The sequence below is a fragment of the Topomyia yanbarensis genome, chromosome 2 (assembly GCF_030247195.1).
Source record: "Topomyia yanbarensis strain Yona2022 chromosome 2, ASM3024719v1, whole genome shotgun sequence".
NCBI lineage: Eukaryota > Metazoa > Arthropoda > Insecta > Diptera > Culicidae > Topomyia > Topomyia yanbarensis.
The window spans coordinates 185,942,470-185,961,671 of NC_080671.1; the positions used below are offsets into that span (position 1 = coordinate 185,942,470).

At 39.1% G+C, this 19,202-nt stretch overlaps 1 protein-coding gene across 1 annotated transcript in view; it reads right to left on the reverse strand.

Moving 5' to 3' along the window:
* The window catches only part of LOC131679932 (ras-GEF domain-containing family member 1B-A-like), an 87,525-nt gene extending 74,981 nt beyond the window's left edge, over window positions 1-12,544 (reverse strand). Inside the window, exon 1 of the mRNA XM_058960678.1 lies at window positions 11,878-12,544. The gene's annotated coding sequence lies outside the window, so the exon portion shown is untranslated. The remainder of the gene's footprint in view (window positions 1-11,877) is intronic.
* Between the last annotated feature and the right edge of the window lie 6,658 nt (window positions 12,545-19,202).

Below are 19,202 nucleotides of genomic sequence, written 5' to 3' on the forward strand. Positions count from 1 at the left end.
GGTTGGGGTAAGAGTGCAAATAGAATGGAGCAAGGGTACGCACTGGTTTAAGGGGACATTCTCATCAGAAGCTTGAAAAAATGTGTTTTTAAAGATTATTTGAACAAGAAAATAACAAGAGAGACAATCTTTCGCGCATTTTTTAACAAATATTTACTCAACAAAAAATGGGTGGGTATTACTGGGTAATGAGTGTGACATAGCAGGAGTGTCGTGACTACACTTTGGGGTGTTAACTGAAATCTAATGATATTCAACGGATTTTTTTTTAAATTATTGAAAATTGATAAATATGTTTAAAAATTTAAAATTTGAAAATTTCTCCATCGCCAACTATTTTTTCTTATTTTCAAATCTGCAACATTCTTTGAAAATATTATTGGAATGCTATTGATTAAAATCCAAAAATGTAAGTGAGGCAACACTAGCCACTGGATGGTTGGTGGGGGAAACGACACATATTCGTTTTGGTTATGCTAGGATTAGTACCACAAGGGAATGAAAAGGCACAATGTACGAAAACGAGTGAGTGAGCGATAGTAGTACGTATTTGCGTGAGCCGGTGGAGCCACTAATCCGCAAGCTTCTGTTCTAGCGTCTGGTCCGTGAGATTGCGCAGGACTTCAATACAGATCTACGTAATGCCCCGGAAATGAAAATAATACATAATTGGTAAAGAAAAAGATTCCTTAAATTCTTGGTTGATGGTTTGATACCGCTGATAAGGGCTAATTTGTTTCCCAAACGAAATATTCTCCTGGTGGAAGATTTTTTTCTGTTTGTCGGTGCACGGAGTTGGAATCCTAATAGTCTCTTTCTCTCCTAATGTTGAAGAGGTTGACTAGTAGAAACCGACTGAAATCACAATTCTTTGTGTTCAAGATGTATGGTTCAGCGCATGGAATTAGCGAGAAGCAATCACGAACGAGATTCGGTCGGGTATTTTATGATCCGTTTTTTCGTGGTGTATGCTACTTTCTAACCATCAGAAATGAAAATAATGGTCTCTACACGTAATGACACAAACTGATTCATCCACCAGCCGTGTACAGCCCGCAGTCACAGTATTTTATAGCCCTTTGAGGAGATGCTCCGTTCGCCCCAAACAGCTCAATACGAATGATAATGGAAACAAATTTGTAACGGACCTATATTTAACACTTTTCATCATTTAAGTATTCGTTTGCTGCACCATATTGATAGCTCTGACTGAGATGAGCGGAAAATTTTCACATTTTCCGAGCAGTTTTCGAAAAAAAAATCAAAGCCCACTTTTTTCGTTATTAATGCGTGTCATACATACTCCAAAATTTAATACAACATTGCAATTGATTAATTCCACGCAGTATAAAAAAACATAAACGTTCCAAACCTTACACGACATTTCTTTCAGAATATCGAAAAGCCTTTATATTGAAAGGTAAGTCTTTAGTCACAACAAAATGAATAGTAAAGATTATCAGGTCGCTCTTGAAGAACATCTCAAACCTTGCTTACGACGTTTACAAGTTGCCAAAATGATGTTTGAACTACACAACGCTATGATAAATTCCAGCCAGTCTATTAACATCAACAAAAGTTTCAATAGTAGCTTATAGAAGCGTTATACCGTTCAACTAAGTTTGTTGAAATCAGTTCACCCATCTCTAAAAAATGCGGTAACATTTGTAACAGATTGATTCACAGCACAGAGATATTTTACTTCGGTTGGAAAGTCGAATTTTGGAGCGGCCCAAGTTCGAGCACCCTGAAAATCTTCCATACATCTTCCATGAAATAGCGGATTCTTTGACTATGTATGATAATCATATGATTGTATGTTCGATCTTGAAACCGCGTTTAAAAATGTATTGGTGCTAAACCGTTCACTTAATCAATTTCGACATCTCGGGCGTTTGTTTGCATGGATGATCGCGAAGAGCTCGAGCGATTGTATGTTAACGCGTTTGATCGGGGGCTCGTATGTCGTGTGTGTTAGCCTGTATGTAGTCTCGCATGTATGAATTCGATTGTTAGTATAACAGTGTGGCTAATCGCATAATCGCATAGGTCCTTGATTAATCGCGGGGACCTGTCTAATTTTGAGTGCATCTACGGTTCAAAGGCTAGAAGAAAGTCCTCGGTCATGTCGCTCGGAAAACTGTTTTCTAGGGTATATGAGCGATTTTTTTTTGGAATTGATCCTACTGAAGCCATGGACCTAGGCTGCTAGGACGGACGGATTCATGATCGCGTGGGAACGCACGTTTGTATAATCGCACTTGAGATTGTTAAAAAGTTCACCTAATCATAGGTGTGCTTTTATGTTTGCGAGATCACTTGCGTTGGTTTGTGAGGATGATCGCAATTGCATGTTTGCGTTTGTGATCGATTCTATATTGTCGCGCAGGGCTTGAGCGTTTATATGTTAACGGGTTTTATCGCGTGAGTGTGTGTGTAACTTCGCGTGTATAAATTCGTTTGTATAGCCGTGTAACCACTTTCATATTCGTGTGGGTTTTGAATGTGATTACCGGAACGTTTTATGTATTGGAGATGGCGGGTGTTGGTGTGCGCGGATTATCTCTATTGCATGTGCGCATGCGTCACCAGATTTGATTTATCGCGAAATGCACAAGCGATTTTGGGTTAACGTGTTTGATCAGGTGGGTGTTTTATGCAGCGGATGTTAACATGTGAATAACTTCGCGTGTTTGATTTCGTATATATAACCGTGTAGTTGTTTGCATATTCACGTGGGTTTTTGATAATTCAGACAGGCCGTCGATTTGATGTTTAATTTTGAGTGTACGGTTCAGATGAAGAAAGAAAGAGAACTTCCCGTTCTCCCTGGAGTCACCAAATGAGACACCCTGAAATGTATTGTCGAATGTGGAAAAGTTCCGTAATTTTGAGTGGGACGAACACATTCCATGATTCAGTGGGGACGGGAGTTTGTGTATTAGCACTTAAAACGACGTCCATAAGTGAGTGCTAACAAGCTGATTTAATCCCCGGAATGATTTCATGACTACGAGATCATAGGCGTGAATGATCGCGTTTGCAACCAGATTTGTATTATCGCGAAAGGTTCGAGCGTCTGTATCTTATTGTGCGCATTCTTGTCATCACGTGAGCGATTATATGTCGCGAATGCTAACACGTAATTTGTAATTTCGTGTATACTAATACGTTTCTATAACCGCGAGATCGTTTGCATATACCAGTATGCTTTTGAAAAACAACAATGGACGAAACAACACTGAGTAAAGCCATGTCAAGTGATCCTCGAATTTTTCGCAAAATCACCGATCTTCATGAGGTATAATTTATTGTATAGGGATTATGGTGATTAGCTTTTGGTATAAATATTTCGTTACAATTCTTTTTTTTCTTTAAGATATTAACCCTTAAACTTTATTGCATGATAAAATTGAAAATTTTGTATCTCAAAAACTACTGAAGATAATTCAATGAATTTTTGCACACTTATGGCACTTATGGCATGATATATTTTTACTTTATAATTGCGTGAATAACGGTACTTTGCATCTATTTAAAATTTTCAATTGCATTTTTTCTTGTGTTATTCACGCTAAAAATTTTCAAAACGTATGTTAAGTTATGCGGCAATCTTTCACCTTCAATAATCTGTATTTATAATTTTTCATTTTTGTTCCTATCAAGAGTTATGGAGGATTTTGTAACAGTGCGCTGTTTCAACGCACGACCCACTTTGATGCAGCCCGCGAGAACGTTCATATTGGCAACGTCGCACGTCACTATGTCAGAAAGCGCATCGTGTAGGAAGTGCGCATCGCATGACTAAAAGAAACCATATCTCTCGATTAGCGCAAAAGGGCAAACTTTTCAATACGAATTATAGAAGGTAATTTTTTTCCGGATATTTTGAGATGCGTTAAATTTTTTTGACTGAAGGGTTAATATCTTAAAGAAAAAAAGGAATTGTAACGAAATATTAATACCAAAAGCTATTCACCATAATCCCTATACAATAAAATATACCTTAAGAAGATCGGTGATTTTGCGAAAAAATCGAGGATCACTTGACATGGCTTTACTCCACTGCAAATGAAAAAAGTAGAATTTCTACTAGGACTGCACTGTACTGTGCGAAAATGTCGAATTCGATCAGAGCCTTTCTTAGCTTAGCTATTATCTATGTTTGAGTGAAATATAAAGATCGTAGATGCAATATTTCAAGAGCAGCAGTGTTTTGAACCTGTTCTGCTAATGGCGAATACCTTATTTACTAAATTCAAATACTCTTAGTAGTTGAAAATACAACGAGCTTGCAATGTTCATCAAACTCAGTTTTCATATCACAAATTTCTCTGCATTTACAGTGGTCAAGCATGTATTACCGAAAGAACAACCAAATGTTACACAATATGTTGCCATGCTGAATGTGCATTCCTGCACCAGTGCGAACCGTTTTCGCAAATTTTGCAACAATAAAACTCACCATTCCGATGAATAAACTGATGCCAAATTGCCATTAAGTTCTTAACGAACACGAGCAAAAATTGATTAAAAACACATAACAACATAGCCGCGGAGCAAAGTATCCACGAGGCAGTCCATACAATCATGCACTGACAGTCATGAAAGCATATACCCACCAACATAATCAACATCGACTGATGCAGCCGGTAGCTCGTTCGCGAATACTTCGACCGTGCTGAATGGGTTAGTCGGTTGGTTTGTTGGTAAAATTGTGGAGAAGCATCACCATTAACGGTAGAAATATAGCCCACAAAATGATGTTTTCATTACTCACTGAATGTTAGTGCACGTGCATCTGAAGTTTATAGGTGTGTTAATCTGACTTGCGGATATTTAGATAAAACCTAACTCAAGCACCTAACAGGTGGAATGAAAACCGACCTTAGAGTTGCCGAACTCGGTCAAATGACAGTCTGTGTGTCAAAACAGGTTCGATATATTAAAATCTATCAAAGTCCCCTGGTCGGAGGGAGAGGGGTTTCCTCCCCCTCTCGAATTGTTCTTGCAACACATTGGAACAACTTTGTCAAAGGCTGAAAAATATTCGATTTTTTTTCTAAAAAAATATTATTCAATGTTGAAGTGATGTTGTCCGAGAACGATGTCACAAATCAGTTTCACGGGTTTCAGTTCAACATTTTGGCTATAGGTTGTAGTGATTATTATGATCTGATTCTGTATTTCAAAATTGCTTGCGGGTGCCAAAATAGAACATTTTCTGTTTTAATATAGAGAGTGGTTTGAATGGAAATGTAACATAAATTTTTGATAATATCTCACCGCTCAATTGAATGAAACACCCTGTAATTCTCAAACACGTCTCTTGTCAGTTGCATAATCTTTTCTAGTGGACGGATTTGTGGAAAAAAAATTAGAGTTAGAGAATTCCTATTCCTATCGAACAATTCCATTATCTTGACGGATACGAAGGAGGCTATTCGTGAATTATGCGATAGTTCGGTGGTTTTGGAATGGAGGGATAATACATGTATTATCTTGAGTCGCTGCAGAGACTCGGTTCGAAACTTCCTGCCGCGTGCCTTACTGTTTGCGATAAAATTGCGTGATATCATTGCATTAACAATCCTCTTTTTCTCCTTGTCGGAAACTTCAATCTAAATACCATTCCAATCGCATGCTCTCTTTTTTATCTTTGGGAGGGAAAGATTTGAAAATTTAGCCAGTTCGCTTTTTTGTTTACTTTACTGTATCAAAATAAGAACTATCTTATAGATAAATCGTTCAACACATTTGTGGGGGTATAAGGTGGAACCATCAGTATCATCATCATATGTGAAATACCAGCTGTGTTTCTGGAACCTCCCTTGAAGAATTTTTGTATATGGTTCCTAAACGGGTGTGGACGGTGAAAAGAAATGTTTATAAAAAATCTTTTTGGCGATACAGAGAGTGTAAGTCTGTTCAAATGTAACATAGAAACAACATTTCCCTGAATTTTCATCCCAAACATATTGAAAATTTGGCGAATGACAGTGAATCTTCGGGAGGCACCTCGAAAAATACGGTATAGGGTGATTTCGCTCTGTTTCTATTATCACTCTGTCCATTTGAAGCCGTTGGTTAGAGCAGCGTCTGTCTTCTATGTTCAACGCATTGGGTCAAATGGTATGGGGTACTCGATTTGAGTTCTCGTTGCGCTTAATCACCGTTTTCAGGGCACATTTGTTATTATATTAATTCCTAACTGTTCATGCCAATTCCATCGATTGTAGGATTCTTCTTCACATCATATTCAAGTATCAAATTGCCTGCTGTCGGATTAATTCAAATGATTTTGCAGAAAACTATGTGTGCGAAAGCCAGGAATCAGGAATCAGAATATATTGGTTCAAATGACGCGTTAGCCAACGTGACTATGATTATAAAAAATATGAGTTTTCTGATTACAGATACCCAATTGGCCACAACTTAACTTAAGCGGGACCCATGCAGTTTCAACATCAATGTCATCAATGAAGTTTCAAGGTCACGAGAGATTTTTCTTTTTGTCTTCAAAAGTAAAGTTGAAAAGTCAAAATATACATCTTCAAAATAAAATCAAAGATTCAAAATGCATTGCGTTCATTGCATCCTATATGTAGTAGGGGTGTTTTCTCATCGTATCCTGAGTGGAAGGACGAAGTGGAATTGGAATGGTAGGAACTTTAGTATGTCTATGAGTTTCAGTCGTTTAAACACGGTGTCGTCTATGATTCAGCGCGCTAAATAGTTGTCATGTGGTAATTGTGTTCGCAGTGGCCGGTTAAATGCCTGATCAGCATACCGCAGTGGAGTTTCGAAAAATGTAGGAGATGTTTCGAAATCACTGGGCACGGTTGTTGGCGACACGTTTGTGGATTTCTCCAATAATTGCGATGCTCGGACGAAGCCTAGGACCGTATTGTTTGTCTTATCCAACTTGCCGAAATTGGCAGGGTGGGGTAAGAACCAACGAAGTCAATCGTTGCGCGGTTTTCTCACCAAACCACCCCATCACCAATCCATTTATCCAGCTCCAAAAGAAAGAGCTTTCTGCTTTTTCTGTGGTGTGTCATCATTGTATCTTCCGTGTATGCATGAAACTGGCTCGCCCGTGCATTATTAGAATAGAATGCTATTAGCAGCGCATGGCGGCAATCATGAGATGTATCACCTACCACCGAACAATGCGAGCTGACATGAAACGCAGCAGCTGCTACGCTTACTACGTCAGAACACAAACTAACGATTTTTTCTTATGTTCCCTTTTTATACGTGTCGCAGCCATTCGATGAAAAAGAGGCAGTCCTAGCAATGCTTGCTACTTGAGCGAATTGTACCGACCAATCATGGATCAGATAATTACTGGTTTCATAAAATCCATTATTTCCGTTATTTTTAGTAATAGTACATCCTAGAGAATTGGATACAAAATTGTTGTACATATTTCCAATCAGATAGTGCTATTTTTCCATTCAGTACAATGGCAGATATTCTCGTTCAAAAATATTCTCCGGGTGGGAGATATTTATTCCAATTGTTCCGGCATTATAACACGGAGCTGCACAAATTAATCCACGGAGATGAATCTTAATAATCACCTTCTCTCCCGGTGTTGACGTACAGTCTGCGGACATCAGACAAGTCGACTTGCTGAAACCGACTGAAATGACAATTATTTCTGATCAAGATTTGCGGCTCGGTGTATGAAATTAGCGGGAACTACTCAGCAACGAGATTCAGTCAGATGATTTGAAATCGGTGTGTGTGAATGTGTGTGTATGTGTGTGTATGCTATCTTACATCCATCAGAAATGAAAATGACGATCTCTGCTATTTCGATTTCAAATTATTTGAAATAATATCTCTTTAACTCTTCATAAAGAATTTAAACTGACACAAACTGATTTATCCACCAGTCGTATTTCTCGGTATTGTACAGCCATCCGTTCGCGCCAAGCAACCAAATACGAATGTTGATAGAAACAAATCTGTAGCGGACCTATATTTAAAACTTTTTATCATTTAAGTGTTCGGTTGGTGCACCATATTGACGGCTCTGGCCGAGATGAGCTGAAAATTTTCACCATTTTCGGTAGTTTTTGAAAGATTTTTAAAACACGGTATTTTCGGTATTAACCCTTTCATGCCCAACTTTTTTCTAGTGCATGTAGGGTTTCAAAACTATTTTTTTTTTTTGAGAACGGTGAGGTCAAGAAACTCGAAAAGCTTTTTTTCATAAAGGTAGGTCCTTTCATGGCAGTGCCAGAAGCGGCTCAATTTTTACCTTCCAATGTTCACTACAATTCTCCTAGAATATTTACAATAGTCCAACTGCGTGGAAAACGTAGCCAAAAATAATCTAAATTCATAAGTTTTATCAGTTTTCACTAATATGGCAACTTAACAAAGTTATATGAAAACTACAAGGGACAGCCCTATGGGGTTGCACGAACGGTAGACGTAGGACTATACTACTTAATGTAAAATATTTATTTTCTTAGTATTTAGTGTGTGGGAAAAAACACCCGGACCGGCGAAGAAAAATCAAATTTTAGACAATATAATCACATCTCATGTATAGAACAAGCTTTCTAGTTGCTCTCAAACAGATCATAAAAGTTCAAACACCCATGGATAACCCCAAGTTTGTCGATGTGTTTCGATGCCGCAGGATTGTACAATGGTTAATATTACGTCATGAAAACTCAATTCTTCCGTGACAATTTTTTTTGTCTGCAAAATGCCCTGTGTGTATGCAAAGCTCATGATTTGTTGGGATATTAGCATTGATCGGAAAATGCTTTCCAACGCTGCGCATTGCATACATACAGGACATTTTGCAGGCCACCAGAAGCTGTTCATTTTACCACCGCCACATGTTCATTTTACCCACTCGCTATAAACATGTCTCATTTTTGGACATGTTTAGAAATCAAGAATCATGTTTAAAAAATGTGTTTATGACGAAGTATTTTTACCAGATATGAACATGTCTAACAAGAAATATAAGGTGATTGTAATATCTCATTCACTTATTAGTTAGAAAATAATGACTTTGCTTAACGTGTTCATTTTACCGCCAGTTCCCCTACCTACCAACACATTCGCACCAAACATTGAACCCAAGCGTACAATGCGAAATGAGTCAACGCTGATGATGATGGGTAGAGCGAAAGAGACAACTAGTACCACCACGACACTATTAGCGCATTTCACCAAAATTCCACGCGGCCTTTCCCGATTGAAAGGAACGGCCGCGCTTAGCCCATCTGTCATAATATCGTGATTTTGCATAGCGAAGGGCTGAATGATAACACATTTTGTTCCAAAAAACAGCCCTGCGTTATGCAACACTTTGTGCAGGTTGATTATACCAGTTGCAAGTGGGGCCAAATTCACCAAGTTCCGTAAAATTTCTTTTAATTTACAGAATTGATAAAATTGTTTAGATTAGCTAAACTAATTAATCAAATCCTGTTTTAAAAACTGTCCTTGCGTTTAAACCAAAATGGAAAGCTTATTACTACCACTACATTACTTAATTTCAAGCGCAAATAGCAAATACATGTGCTAGTTAAACCAAAAATTTACTGGCAACATTACAGCGGCATTTAGGAAGCAGTTGGAGCGGTCGCCTGTTGGACGACACAGGATAGCGTCCCTCCACAGCCAGTGTAACGGACTTCTAACTCAGCTACACTGGCTGTAAAAAACACAGCGCGGTGATCTGCTTCGCCAGCCGTTCAACAGGGAACTGAGCGTGTCTGGCCAAGTCCGTTCTTTAAATAGTCGATGATGACGTCATTCATAGAAGCGTTGCGCGCTAGGTACACCAATCCGTCGTACAGGGCTTGGGAAGCGCTGTCTTCTGTGTGTAGATTCGCGATATTTTGACAAGGTTGTATATTATTTAATTTTTTAATGCTATGATATCAAAAATCTTTGGGTTTACCTATTGGAATTTATTCTTAGTAGTATTTCGGGGCGATTTGCGCAAAAAAATTGAAAATTTATCGTGAGATGGCTGAATTATATGCGTTTAAAATTGGACCACTTTTCGTTACATACCATTTTTGTAGAATTTGCAGAGTGCACCCCCATATTGAAAACAAAGACGTAGTCCTACGTCAAAATGTGCAAATCTGAAATATTCTGATTTCCTCGTTTTTACAGACTTTTCTAATGAAATATGCGTATGAAACATGACAGACTAAAGCCCTGACCATTTACATATATCCCATATAAAACTTTAATTACACATGCTCCCCGTGCCGCTGCCTGATGCCGCTAGTGCAACTAACAACTACGCTTGGAATACAACCTTTAGCATCATTTGCTACCAGCCGGTTTAATATTTTAATTTGTGCGAAAAGTTCCAAAGTTATAAGTTAAGCAACTCGGACGAAAAAAATCAGCAACGAAGCTTTATCGTTCACCGCGCTCAAACACACGGCTCGCATAGCGTACGAATTTTTTCGTCAGAGTTGGTCAGCTTATGAATGTACAACTCGTTCGTTTCCATATTTCGTGTTCAAGGGGTTATATATAAAGCTGGAACTCAAAAAAATCCACAAAAAAAATTATTAAATATTCTGAAAGTACATACTTTTGAAAATATCTGTGCGAAATTTTATCCAGATCGGAGCACTAGATTCTAGATTACAGTCGTTTGCAGTGCGCTGGTTCTTTCACAAATGAAGTGAATACAAAAGTTTAAACGCAATTATCTCAGAATGAAGTTCTTCGAAAAGTACCGTTGCGGCGAACGTGATATCTCAAAAAATATTTATCTGATTTTTAAAAGTTGTTTTTTTTTGTATTGTTTGTATTTACATTCTCGTGTACTTGAACGGTTACTTTTTCATCAAAGAATTTTCGATTCTTTGCAATAATTTTTGTTTAAAATTTTGAGCACCACAAAACTCAATTTTTTGGTTAACATGTTTTTCTTGTAAGAAAAAAAAAATTATTGGGAAACCGATCCGTTCAAGTACACCACAACAAGTTTTTCTTCAATAATCTTTTTAGTTTTTGGATTTCAGATGAGTGGTTCGGGTTGGAGAGCGTTCACCGCAAACCTGTGCAAAAAACACGCTTTGGGTGATGCACCATAACTCTGACAACCTTGAATATTTTTTTAATTCAACTTGTTCTTTTTTCTATCTTCGATAGTGCTACCAACGAACTGTCTTTCTCTTTTTTAAATAAAGTTTGCATGAAACACTTAAAAAAATCACGAACTTAGATCACTTTTTCGCCACAACTTTGTATATAACCCCTTAAATATGCGATGCACTTCACTTCCCTAAGTAATTATCCTTATTGTTAAAGATTCAAACCAAAAAGGCGCATAGAGATACATAATTCCTTATATATGTATTAACGAATACAAAAGATTGTTTATATGACTCGAAATTGGAACTTCCGCTGAAAAGGAAAATCTATTGAAAATGCACCAATTCCAGTTTGTGTATCTCCCAGAAAATATTATCACTACTACTCCAAACAGTTTGGATGCACATCTAAATGAATAATTCAGATTTTTAGTTGATGATTTGCAATGTACACGAAACAAAAAAAATCCCACAATCGTGAATAACGTGTCAAGAATTCAGGAACACTCACGTTTTTTTACGTCACGAAAACAGGACCGTGCACAAAAACCATGTATTTTATATTTGTGTTTAATTTTTATTCCATAACACAACCATAATGTTTTATTTGTGGTTCTATTTTTTACGAACTTCAGTCACCGTTTCCGCTATGTCATTACCAAATCGTTTTTCCGTATGTGTTCACAACTTTATGAATACGACGACGTTTCATGTCTAACTAACGGTCACCAAAACAAATGAAGTAATTGATCCGGAAGTTGTATCCCTACATTACCACAAGTTCTATCGTCAGCAAATGCAACGAATGTTTCCGACTTCTGCAACAAGGACACTAGTATTCCTGCGCTCTTCCGTTCGCACACCGTCTCGGATTTTAGAAAACAGCACTGGTTTGCCTCATGGTATACATTTATTTATAACTTTCCATTAGCGAAACCATTAGCCCGGATGTTTATTACTCATGCACGTGTTTCGTCATTTGCCACACCACTGACCGAGATCGCGAATCCATGTGAGAATTGCACTTTGAAGCCAGAAAAGGATATACTGGATCTGGTAGCGTTTGCCATACACTAGCTGTTTTCCGGTTCACTTGCTAGCGATGGTGCGATCCAATTTTCCGCAAAATTCCATTAGCGCTGCCTTCTCCACTGAATGTGCACGAGACGATGGAGTCGCACGGTGATTGATCACATTTTTCTATCACACGCAAGTTGCCACACTTCATCCACTCTAACAATATTCATCATCCAGTAAATTGGTTTTCAATTTTCGCTTCTCACGTTTAATCCTTGATCAATGGCATTCAGCTGCTAATCCTTTAGTTTAATCCTACGGTAATCCCCAAATATCAGCTGGAACCAGCTTCATCACCAGTCAGCCAGTCAGTGTTCAACTGGACTTCAGTTTATAGGACCTATTTACACAAGCACCGAGTAGAGTAGCACCGAAAAAACTTTTGCATCCACCCGAAAAGACCGCCCGCGAACAACTGACAGGTTTTGCGCTGGAAGCTGCAGGAATGCTGGATGCAGGCGCGAGAGTTCATCGCTATTCATCTTGTGTTCACCAGGCGGGTACTCAACTTGCATGCAATGCACGACTGATTTTGGAAGCATGGAGATGGAGGAATTGGTTGATTGTGGTATTGTAGAGGAAAGGTTCACTTTAATCTGAACAGCCGTCAATCTAATGCAGCATATTTGAAAATATTGAAATTCTTTCCACCTGCGGGTGTTCTAAATGAAATGAAGCGGTTGATATTGAATCAAACTCGTTCCGTATAGTATACACTCAGGTTTTTTTTTACGCGGGGGATACGAGCCGCGTAAATGAAAACCGCGTAAATGAAAACCGCGTAAATGAAAACCGCGTAAATGAAAACCGCGTAAATTTCAAAATCCGCGTAAATGAAAACCGCGTAAATTTCAAAATCCGCGTAAATGAAAACCGCGTAAATTTCAAAATCCGCGTAAATGAAAACCGCGTAAATTTCAAAATCCGCGTAAATGAAAACCGCGTAAATTTCAAAATCCGCGTAAATGAAGACCACTTAAATTAAAGAATCCGCGATAAAGGGAACCTCATTGATGGATACCGCGTAAATTCCAAAATCCGCGTAAATGAAATCCGCGTAAATTTCAAAAACCGCGTAAATGAAAACCGCGTAAATTTCAAAATCCGCGTAAATGAAAACCGCGTAAGTTTCAAAATCCGCGTAAATGAAAACCGCGTAAATTTCAAAATCCGCGTAAAAAAAACCGCGTAAAAAAATACCGCGCAAAAAAAAACCGCGTAAAAAAAAACTTGGTTGTACTGAGAAATCTATAACGGCTCTAAGGGTTGAAATTGTATTTGTTGGAAAACGTACACAAAAGTCTTCTTTTTCAAAATTATGTTTTTATAGCGAAATATGAATTATATACCCTATTTAAACGATAATTTTTTTCTGTGTGGATGATAATTAATATCGATCAGATTTTCAGATAAGTCAAAAGCAGAGAGAAACTAAAATTTACTAGTTTTGATCTTTGTCTTGATAACACCAAACCTGCTGCTATTTATCCAATCACGAAGGTACAGGACGGTGCACAGTAGGCCAATAATACAAAAAGAATATTTTGACGAAAGCGTATTGCTATCTGTCGAATTTATCGTTATGGATATATATTTTAAAGTTTCGAATTTTTCAAGTATACACATTGCCGATTGCAAAGGGTGGGTATTGTGATGAATCGGTTTTCCGTGCATCGTTAAATACGCGGAAAAGCTATTCATCACAATTGCAACTAAACAATTAGCCGATTTTTTGATTTTATGTTGATATTTGGGCGAACTAAGTTTTTGCTGAAAACAATAATCTAGCGCTGTTGTTTTGATGGTGTCAGTCTTAATCTGGACACGAACGTTTGAGCCTAGCACAACGAAATGGTCAAGAGGACTTTAAGGACTCAGCCAGCACTACAAAAATCTTCATACTTGTTTCACATTTAGGTTGGCATCTCAAAAGATGAAAAATAATTATTATATTGCATATTACAAAGTTTTTGTTAATAATTGAAATTTTACGATAGAATCAACAAGCAAGATTTTGTTAAATATATATGTTAAATGTATATATGTATATATATATATATATATATATATATATATATATATATATATATATATATATATATATATATATATATATATATATATATATATATATATATATATATATATATATATATATATATATATATATATATATATATATATATATATATATATATATATATATATATATATATATATATATATATATATATATATATATATATATATATATATATATTCGTTAGCACTAATACATAAGAAAACGCATTGAAAGATTCACGAGCTGGCTTTGAAATTCAAAACTGGATATCAAACTCCGCTACGGTCATGGCACACTTGAAACAGACAACGCTTGAAGAGAAGAACCTAAACATCGATGACGAAGCTACTACAGAAAAGGTGCTCGGAATGTGGTGGAATACGACGACAGACCGATTCAATTTCAAAATATCCTCCCGTTACAATGAAAATCTGCTCTTCGGTAGTCGCGTCCGACCAAACGCGAAGATCTCCGCACATAGGTGATGGTGTTCAATCCATTGGGGTTGATTACGCACCTGTTGATGTTTTTTAAGGTAATCCTACAAGAAATATGAAGAACATCAGTGGGCTGAAATGCTCTTCTAGAAGACACACAGTTCGAGAAATGGCTGACGTGGCTGACCGTTTTTCGGAAGATACAATCTGTGTAACGTGATGTCCGAACGTCAACGACCGCTAGGGCTGAAGTGGAAACGCACACATTTGTGGAAGCGAGTGAAAACGGTTTCGCGGCGGTCGTCTATCTTCGATTACGCGAGGGGCTCACGTTTGAGAACTTGTTGGTAGGAGCGAAAACGAGAGTAGCGCCATTGAAATTCCTGTCCATCCCGATGCCCGGGCTGCAAGCGGCCTTACTCGGTGTCCGATTGGCGAATAGGATAATGGAATCACTGTCCATCACGGTTAGCAAGCGGTTCTTCTGGACAGATTCAAAGGACGTGTTATGCTGGCTGAAATCCGACCACCGGCGATATAGCCCATTTGTTGCGTTTCTCGTCAGTGAAATTTTAGAGTCAACGGAAGCTGGCGAGTGGCATTGAACTCCGACGAAGCAGAACATTGTCGATGAATGGACGCAGTGGACACGTGTTCCCAATGTATCGCCGGACAGTCGCTAGTGCTGGGGACCAGAAGTTCTTGGACACAACGATTCCAACTTCCGATTCCTAGCTTCGAAAAACCGACAACACACCGACAATACATCTACTTATTCATGCCACAATTATGGATCCTGTTATAAGCCCGCGAGAATACCAAGCCCGCGAGATGGACCACTCTTCTGAGCAGCACGACTTTCGTTTTCCGGTACGTCGACACCTTGGAGCACTCTACGAGACGTCGTGTCTTTGGATCGCAGGTGCAACAAAAGTGCCAAGTGCAGTCGGAAGTCTATATCGATCAGATCACCTTCACCTTCCTAGACGAGTATGGAGTTGCTCGTGTCCATGGTCGAACAAAAGTCTGTACGTTTACAGAACGAGATTTTGTTGCACCCGGCATTCTCCCTCGCAACCTTCGTATGCAAACCAAAGCAATACGCAAACAACAATATTGGATTCGCTCTAGTTAGCTGAAATGTACGTTCGCAGCGGAGCGGAAACAAAAACTCCCCTACTCCATCACTGACAATATCGTTGTTTGGTACAGCCTGATCAGGTCTCCTGGGTGGGCAACCCAACATGTTCCGGTTATTGTACGGAGAAAATTGATCCTTTGTTGGCACTTCTGTTTCATATACCTAATGTGACATCCCCAATTGCTGGTGCAGCTTCTCAGAAAGAAATTGAATCAAAAGCCCCCTAATATCTAAGAAAACTGATGCCATCTGCTCTTTGCTAGCATTTGAATTTCTGTTGAGAGCAACGCAAGGCAATCGTTCGTCCCTTTTCGTCCCAGTATGACATTTGTTTCAACCCACTTTTCAAGGCGAAACAAGATCATTTTCGTGAACAACTTTCGCATACAGGACAGCATTGCAATCGGTCGATACGAGTTGTGGTCGGAGGCTAGTTTTCCTGCTTTTGGATGCCGATGACCTTCACTTGCCTCCAGTCATGAGGGACAATGTTATCCTCAAGAAACTTTTTTAAATAAATTCAACAAACGTCTCTTGGTAGATTCTGGTACATTCTTTAACAAGTTGGATTTGATTCTGTCTGGCGAATATCCAACAGTTTGAATATTCCACGCTCTCGTTATTACTATTTCGGGTTCGTAAGCGTCGGGCCGTGCCTCATAGAGTACTTATCGATGTTTCTCTTGTTAGCCCATCATCGAACCCGCGCCAGTAGCTTTCATAAAACTCTTCATGCGACATTTTCCGTGTACACGTCTGAGCACTCTTTGTCCCACCATGGGTTGGGAGGACGCCCGCGAGAGTTCGCGTCTGGTACGCGTTTAGTCTGAGCTTGAATCGTGGTATCGTGAATCAAGCCAGCCAGGAACCCATCCTCGACCTCCGGAGGAGGCCTTGGCCGGGCTCGATTTTGTCGGATATCGCGGACGCGTAGCTCTTCCAATCAATATATCGCGAGAGGTCATACGAAACATTGATTGCATTCGGTGGCCCTGAACCGTTAGCAATATTAATTACGAATGGCAGATGGTCGCTGCCGTGGGGTCAGAGACTACTATCCACATGCAATCTAACCGCAGCGATGTCAACCAGAGGGACAGGTCTAAGGCGCACGGACGCGCTGGAGGGGCCGGGAGCCGCGTCATTTCACCTGTGTTCATTAGACTGCCCTAGAAAATAATGAATTGTTGAAAATTCAATCGGCCCACCCCTGAGTCGATTTCTAGTCCAACCAGAAGTACTTGCTCCAAATTTGAAGCAAATCGGACAAGTCTAGCTACCGGACCAACGTGCCCGATGTATGGGAGTTTTCGACAGTTTACATGGAGAAAACCCACTAGCGCGCATTTTCGCTGCTAGGTGGCACTGTATGCATCGCACTATCACTGTAAGTAAAAACAAGGAAGATAATTTAATTGTCTACAATTTTGTCGAAGACTGCTAGTCAATCCGGCTTTGTTAAAAGAAGTTATTAAACTTTTAACGAAGTGATGTCTGAGTCAGTTTTGCATGGGGCCTAGCGGTGCATGGTTGTGTATCGGTACTCGATTCCCACCAACTATTAATTTTTGTGAGTTAATGGTTAGATTTAGCTGAATAGTATGTTCAGAAGAATGTTATGTTCAGAAGAACTAGATTCATGGTCATATTGAAGTTTTCGCAAAGCTCATGGATTGAGGTAGATATATATATATATATATATATATGCAGTATGCAGTTTTGGACAAAACAAATACCGAACTTTATTAAAAAGCATCAGTAAACTTCATCGTTCGTGAACCGAACTATATAGTTATATTGGCCATAAACTCTTTAACGACTTTAACACACAAAGAAATTTATTGTGAAACGTGCATTTTTTCGCAACTTTTTTCTCTTGTTTCATTTGTCAAACTGTCAAAAACAAGCGGAAAAGATTGCGTTTCGCAACAAAAGTGTTGTACAATTGTTTCTATCATCACCAAGCTAATATCACATAAAATTCATTCGTTTTCAAGCGCTCGATCGAGACACAAGTGTTTTGTTTTCAGTCCGTGCAGTGTATAGCGGCAAAGAATAGTGCAAATGCACGTTCAAGGTTATCGTGCGCATCCACCGCCTCGTCGAGGTTTCAGTTTTTCTCTTCTTTTGTGTTTCTGTTTCTGAGTACCGCTATCTGGCCAGTGACCAGTGAAGCAGAGTTTTTCTAGTAAGCCGTCTGGATACCGTTACACCATACAAGTTAAGTACCGTTTTTATTCACATTTCTCTTTCTTGGTTCTCATACTAACGTGCACTGGACAATATGTTCATGGAAAAATGACTTCCCTTGAAGGTGGTTCATCTCAAGATGAGATGGATGTCACAACAAAATCTGCCCTCGGCTCAAAGTACATCCAAGCTTGGCCACCGGACCCTTCGTGATCTTCTTTCGGACCAAAGACAAAAAGTGTTAGAATCTATTGCAGATTTTTCGAGTTCTGACAGACCGATAATCAGCCGTGACAGGAATATCGAAAAATCGCTCTGATAAGCTTCGGGTGGTGGTAAACAATTTAAATCAGACAAATGATATTGCTGGCCAAGGGCCCTTTACGAAGGAGTACAGGGTGTATATTCCAGTAAACAGGGTTGAAGTCTGTGGGGTAGTCTCCGATTCAAGTATGTGTTGCAAGGACCTGTTGAAACATGGGACTGGATGTTTTAAAGACTCCATGCTCCACTCCATTCATACTTCAACTCAGACTCTTATCGAGTGACCTTCGCTGGTTCTGCTCTACCTAACTACCTCCTGTTTGACAAAGTTCGTATACTTGTTCGGCTCTTTGTGCCGCGGGTCATGAATTGTACTAATGGCAAACAACTGGGACACACAGCCACTCATTGTAGCAATAAGGCTCGTAGTGGGAAATGCAGTGGGAATCATGCGGATGATTCCTGTGGAAGGGATGATAACACTGATACTGACTTGTCTGCTGACGAAGGCGACCGTGATGGAGCCCAGGAAGGAACATCTACTGCTGTGCCTAGAAGCAATAGAAAAAGGTGGAACATTTCCTCTTCCAAGCTTCGTTGTAAAGGTCAAAAGGTGTCTTCTCAAGGTCCCCCAAAAATAACTTCTCGAGGAAGTACTGATGCAGAACCGAAGCAAGTCGCTCCCGGTCTCAGTAACCTGAGCTCAGAAAAGCAGTTTCCAGCACATCTAGGAACATCAAAAACCCCAAACGTTCCTATATCTCAGCCAGAGAAAGAAAACAGCGCTGGCTTAATAAGTTTCTCTGACATTGTGGACCGTATTGTTACAGCTTTAAATATTTCTGATCCCCTTAAAAGCATCTTGATAAGCTTTCTCCCCGCAGTAAAACATTCTTGATGCAGTTCATTGTGAAATTGCCCCTCCTTTC